This window comes from Coregonus lavaretus (assembly GCF_964263955.1).
Source record: "Coregonus lavaretus genome assembly, chromosome: 30".
In the NCBI taxonomy this organism is placed as follows: Eukaryota; Metazoa; Chordata; class Actinopteri; order Salmoniformes; family Salmonidae; genus Coregonus; species Coregonus lavaretus.
In genome coordinates this window covers 19,777,070-19,783,403 of record NC_140017.1, presented here as the reverse complement: position 1 = coordinate 19,783,403, position 6,334 = coordinate 19,777,070, and positions in this window count along the sequence as shown.

Here is a 6,334-nt window from a genome sequence, read left to right as displayed (position 1 = left end):
GGGGTTTCCTGACATTTAATCTGTCACCATGTGTTGGTAGGGGTTCAGCCAAAATTCCAGTTGCTTCTACACCTCTGCCTAAACTGGAGGGTTTTGGGAGTTTTGATGATAGTTTACCCATGGAAATGCCCAAAAATGTGTATGAAAGAGTTTTGCCAAATGCAGGTAGTGGGGAGGTCTCCATGGATTTCATAGCAGACATAGTACAGCAGATTGGTCATTCCATTGGGGAGAACATTACCTCCTGTTTGGAGTCAAAGGCAATTGTTGGACATGTTGGTGACAATGTTATGGGAAATGCATGCAGCTCTAGGGGTATGGATGTGTCAGGCCTGAACCTGGAATTGAAGTCTGATATCAGGGAACCGGTGTGCTTTAGGGGGATGGCTCTGAAAAGTGCACAGTGCATGAGTGGGAGGATATGGTCATGGTTTACATGCATAAGAGGGGCGTATCTGTGATGGACCAAGCAGATGAGGTTATGGGTAGGCTTATGGGAAGGGCCCGTGATGTTGTTAAAGTGGGCATACGCAGCAATCCCTCCGTTGATTTATCCAAAGGCCTGAGTCCCACCTTTGACATACTGAAACAACATTTTAGTGACACTGCTTTTTCAAGCATGCCCCTCGCTGACTTTTATGCCACATTACCTCTGACTGATGAACAACCATTCGACTATTGGCTCAGACTGAACAGGGCTATGGAGGTTGCTGAAGATTGTCTAAAGAGACAGAAAAAAAGTGTTGAAGACCCATCTCGTGAGCTCACAGTCATGTTCATCAGACATTGCCCTAACGCCGAACTGTCGCTTATCTTTAAGTGCAAACCATTACAGCAGTGGACCGCTGCAGATGTTCATGAGAGGTTGGATGAATACAGGAGGGAGCAGAGGTACTCTCACTTATCCAAGGTGACCCCAGCCATCGCAACAATGAAGCAGGAAGTTGATGCTGTCATGCCAATCACCATGCCTGCTGTGAGGCCCCACATGGAAGTACCTAATGCGTTGCCTTCTCCAGCCCAGACTATTCAGGGCTCAGCTGAGCCGATGGAACGTATCCTTGCAATGCTGGAGCGTGTACTGGAGCAGAGGCCACAACAAGTCTGACCGTAAGTTCCAAAAAGAGAATAGGAGCAAATTGAAGTCTAATGGGCCATGTAACGTGTGCTGGGATGCTGGACATGATACTTACTTTCACTGCAGGGCCAATCACCTCTGCTTTCTTTGTCATGTAGCTGGCCACGCACGCTCTCAGTGCCCCAAGGCCGCAGCTCTGAGCACAGCTGGTGGAGTCCCTACAGTAATCACTGCTCAGCTCCCGGGAAACTAGTAGGCCTGCATGTAGAAGGGGAGAGTGTTGGGCCTTTTGTAGAGTCCCCATCAGTGAGAGCTGTTGATTTGGAGTCTGTATATAAAAGTGTTTGTGACGAAATGGAGACTGAGAAGAGTATCATAACGCAGAACACACAGAGACTTTCCCCATATGATGATTTATTCTATGCCAAGGTGTTAATAGGAGGAGAAGTAGAAGTGAGAGCTATGCTTGACAGTGGGTCCATGGCTTGTACATTGAGCTCTAGGGTCTTAACTGAACTGTTGCATGCAGGAGTGTTGGAAAGTCCATCATTGAGTCCTACAGAGGTAGTCTTGGTTGGTTGTGGTGGGTTGAAGACGAGGCCTTCGGGAGAATGTGAGCTGGAGATGGAGGTGTACGGCTGTAGAGTTGCTGTGCCTACACTGGTGGTTGAAGGCCAGAGTGATGACCTCATCTTGGGCAGCAATCTCCTAAAGCACTTAATTCGCCACCTGAAGACTAATGGAGATCTCTGGAAGAGGGTTTATACTCCTGTGTGTGATGGGGGTGAGAAGAGCAAGCTAATCAACATGATGGCTAATGTGGAGAGATGGAGAGACAGTGAAGTACCTGACAAAGTTGGAACTGTGAGACTAAAAGGGGCTGTGACTCTAGAGCCTATGCAGGAGCACTTAGTCTGGGGCAGACTACGAAACACTCAGAATCTATCAGCGGGCAGTGCTGTTCTCATTGAGCCCAGCAGTTCAAGGTCAACACCAAGGTCAATCCTGGTAGGGAGGACAGTAGCTCTATTGCGGGGGGATGGGTGGCTCCCTGTTAGAGTGATAAACCCTTCTCAGAAGACAGTGACATTAAGACGAAACGCCACTCTAGCCGATGTCTTTCCTTGCATGGCTCTAGAGGACTTTGACTGTTCGTTTGTGAATGATGATTCATCAGCAGCTTTTCAGCAGCAAGTGCAGAGAACGGCTGATATACTCACTGACTGCCAAGATGACTTGACACTGACTGATGACGGTTCCAGCCAACTTCACGATACTGACGGACCTGACAGTTCAAGCAGTCCTGAGGTCTTACGTGACTTAGGTTTGACTGATATTGATGTCGACTCCTGTCAAGTGTCTCCTGCTGGTAAGAAGAAACTCATCCAGCTCATAGCTGAGTACCAGTCCATCTTCTCCAGGCACAAGTTGGATTGTGGAAACGCTTCTGGATCTCTTCACCGCATTCAACTGAGTGATGAGAAACCCTTTCGGATGCCCTACCGACGCCTTTCACCAAATCATTATGAGAAGCTCAAGCAAGCATTGAATGAGATGGAAGATTGTGAAATCATAAGGAAGTCTAGTAGTGAGTTCGCCTCTCCACTTGTCCTTGTATGGAAGAAATCTGGAGACCTGAGACTCTGTACTGATTTTCGTTTGCTCAATGCTCGCACCATCAAGGACACACACCCGCTCCCTCACCAGGCTGATGCGCTGGCTGCTTTAGGTGGAAATGCCTTTTTCTCAACAATGGACCTTACCTCTGTCTACTACAATGTGGAAGTGCATGAGGATGACCGGAGATTCACAGCTTTTACGTCGCCATTTGGATTGTACGAATACAATCGTATGCCACAGGGATTATGTAATAGTCCTGCAACCTTAATGAGGATTATGCTAAACATCTTTGGGGATCAGAACTTTCTTAGCCTGCTGTGTTACCTTGACGATGTCTTGGTCTATGCACCCACTGAAGATCTGGCTATACAGCGCCTGTAAATGGTTTTTGAGCGTCTCAAGGCTCACAACCTGAAGTTGGCGCCTAAAAAGTGTAACTTTCTGCAGAGGTCTGTGAAGTTTCTGGGGCATATCATTAGTGTGGATGGTGTAGCTACAGACCCTGAAAAGGTGAGGGCCATTACAGGAGTAACAGAAGCTGATCTGATGGAAGATGGCACTGACATTCCATCTCAGAAGAAATTGAGGTCATTCCTTGGGATGGTGGTGTATTATCAACAATTCATTGAAGGTTGCTTGACTATCGCAAAGCCTCTCTTTGGATTGACTACTGGACACAAGGCTCCACGCTGGAAAAAGAAGCGACGCTCACTTGTCAGGAAGTTGACGGCTGCCGACTGGACAACAGAATGCAGACAGGCCTTATTCCAGCTAAAGCAAGCCTTAATGGACCAGGTTTTGTTGGCCCACCCCAACTTCGACAAACCCTTTCTACTCTCGGTGGATGCGTCCAGCAACGGCTTAGATGCTGTGCTGTCCCAGGTGCAGGAACAGGGAGCTACAGCGAGACCTATAGCCTTCGCGAGCAAGTCCCTCAGTTATGTGCAGTCGAGGTATCCTGCGCACCGGCTCGAGTTCTTTGCCATGAAATGGGCTATCTGTGACAAGTTCCACCACTGGCTACGGGGACAGCAGTTCACGGTATGGACGGATAATAATCCCTTGATATACATTCCAAGCTGGCACCGTACGAGTTTGACATCAAGTACATCCCTGGAAAAATAAAAGTTGTTGCAGATGCTTTGAGCAGAGAGCCCTTCGTACGACCCAGTGCACTCCATCGCCTGACAAGGGTCCCGTACGAGACCTTACTAGCTGAAGCTAACGCTGTGCGCACAGACAGAGTGCAAGATGTGTTTCGCTGGTCCAGCCACCCCTTTGACAAAGCCTCTGACTCCAACGAGGTAGTCATTAACTGTCAGGCTACTGTTGACCCCCCATCTGGTGCTTTATCAAGACATGAATGTTACTGACCACTTTACCAAATTGGCTCATGCCTTCTTGTGCTCGAACCAGTCTGCTAAGTCAGTAGCTCATCAGTTGTGGAACAACTATTTCTGTGTCTACGGGATGCCTCGCCGTATACACTCAGACCAGGGAGCCAACTTTGAGAGCGCTTTAATAGCCGAACTGTTGAGTGTTGCAGGTGTTCAGAAGTCCCACACCACGCCATACCATCCGATGGGGAACGGGTCCTGTGAAAGGATGAATAGGACGTTGGGAAACATGATCCGGGCCCTGCCGACAAGAGCAAAGCACAGATGGCCTCAGGCGCTGAAGTCCCTCACGTTTGCGTACAATTGAACCATCCACGAGACCACAGGCTTTGCCCCTTTCCTGCTAATGTTTGGGAGGACGCCAAGACTGCCTGTTGACATAGTCTTTGGCTCTGTCATAGAGAACCCAGAAGTTGTCGACTTTGATCAATTCGTTCAGTCTTTGAGGAGAGATCTGAAAGAAGCCATGAATACAGCACAGGCATCTGCCGCGAAGCAGTTGAAGAGGCACGCTGACCTTTATGACAGAAGAGTCAGAGGAGCACCAGTGGAGATTGGGGATCGAGTGTTGCTGGCTAACAAGGGGGAGCGAGGAAAGCGGAAGCTCGCTGACCGTTGGGAGGATACTGTCTACCTTGTCACTGGATTGAATGCTGACAGTCACACTTTTAAGATTCAGAACAGCTCCACTGGACAGGAGAAGACGGTACATCGCAACCTGATAATGCCAGTCAACTTTCTTCCTCTTCCCCATGCTGCCGTTGATGAGGGAACAGACATGTCTGGATTAACAGAGTCTGAGGACATGAATGACAGCTTTGTAGTCTCAGCTGCCATGGACACTGCAGTGGATGATGATGCTGAGTACAGAACAAGAGTGTGGGTGTCAGAGTTTCCTTCCGAAGGAATAGGTGACACAAGCCTGGAGGGTGATGTATGATCCTTGTAAGCTCAGGATATTCCACCTTTGGATTCTGTGGAAGATATACTGCAGCTGGAAGGTCTGCCTCCATCAGAGAGTCTTCAAGAATCTGACCGAGACCGTAACAGTGTAGTGAGTGAGATAATTGACCAGTCTGCTTACGATATCCGTACTGACCTACCAAACTCGGACCATTCCTTACCTGATCAGTTATGCACTGACTGTGTTGACAGACCCACTATTGCAACAGTACACAACACTGTTACCCCTTATGCAGTTGAAGGTACTCGGGGTCGTATTAGGTCAAGGGCAGGAAGAATATTTAAACCAGTGTCTAGACTGATTGAGATTATGAATCAGCAGAAAGTTAGCTCTTGAAGGTTAGTATGTGAATGGTATTGACATCTTTTATTTGTTTTGTTTTTACATCATTGTGACCATGATTAGAGGTTGCAGGATGGTAATGTGACGAATATGATAAAGTCTCTTATGGTTGTTTATTTTATTACTTGGATGTTTTAAAGTCACTGAGTGTACTTAACATGTAACAGGCATGTTTACCTATGAGGGCTAAGGGGATTGATCAACCGCTTTTCACTCTAATTCTCAAGGAGAATAGTCTAATGACTGGAATATTTAGTGACTGTTTTAAAGCAGGGTCTGCATCCTCTATACACAGCTTTACCTTTTAGTTTTCTATATTAGGTAGTATAAAAATATATATATAAAAAAGAAAATTATCTCTGAATTATTCTGTATATATGTTGAGTGTTTCTGTACCTGGTATGTTTGCACAGTGCCGTTTTGTATTTTTATTATTTTTCTTTGCAAGTGGAATTCAGTAGGGGGGAGTGTAACAGGGTTATATTGGTGATTCCCCTTGCCACTTTATTGTTAAGCCAATGGGTTTTTGGTTTTGTCTTGCCTTCACCTACTCAACATGGCATCTTATTGGCTGGTTGGCGTAGCTTGCTTACGAGGGAGGATGTTTCAGTTAGAATCGTCCCAGTGAAGAAGCACCAAACCAGCGGTAAGTTGTTGCTTGCAAAGCACTGTACGTCAAAAGTGATTTTTATACTCCCAAGTGATGATGTAAATGTATAATTTATATCAATTTGTTTGTAAATGTTATTTGAACATCACACATAAGATGCAGTGTTTTTTGGTGAATATTTGTTGTAGAGAATTCCAGCTAATACTAGCTAGCAACTTACTATGTCTGGTGGGGCGTTTGTATATTTTGTACAGTGCGTGAGTGCAGAGTTGGATGGTGAGCCATGCATTGCATGACGTGCAATTTTGTGCTGTTCCTATCAG